We start from the raw sequence: 524 nt of genomic DNA on the forward strand, positions 1-524 counted from the left end.
GGCTGTAAGATAGAGCTTGAGAGATGATCCAGTCACAGACATGTAGATATATTTTGTGCGTGAGAGGAAGCAAGGTCAACCGATCACATAGGGTCGCCGTGCGATCGAAAGAGTGAGACGGGTTGGAGAGAGTGACCTAGATAGACAATGTGCGTGAGAGAGTATACAATGTGAATAGGTCGAATTGGGCTCAAACATGGTGATATATCGTTTTTGTCCGAGAAAGAGCGAGGTCAATCGAGACATACCGAGATATACAACATGCGTGCGTGCGCACGAGAGGTGGGGGGGCTAGATAGGAAATGCATGTATTTAGTGCGAGAGGGTGAGAGGGAGAGGGGAGAGAGAGAGAGAGCTCAGCATGGGGTGCAATGGCGGGTATGTGCAGTAAATACATTTGGTAACAGGAGTGGAAAAAGGGTTTGTGTAGTTGAGAGACTTAGAGATCGAAACATGGAGAGAAAGAATGAACGTGTGTTGGAAATTGATAGCTTCCTAAGGTGGTTAGGAGAGGAAGATTGACC

This window comes from Triticum aestivum, chromosome 5B (assembly GCF_018294505.1).
Source record: "Triticum aestivum cultivar Chinese Spring chromosome 5B, IWGSC CS RefSeq v2.1, whole genome shotgun sequence".
NCBI classification, from domain to species: domain Eukaryota; kingdom Viridiplantae; phylum Streptophyta; class Magnoliopsida; order Poales; family Poaceae; genus Triticum; species Triticum aestivum.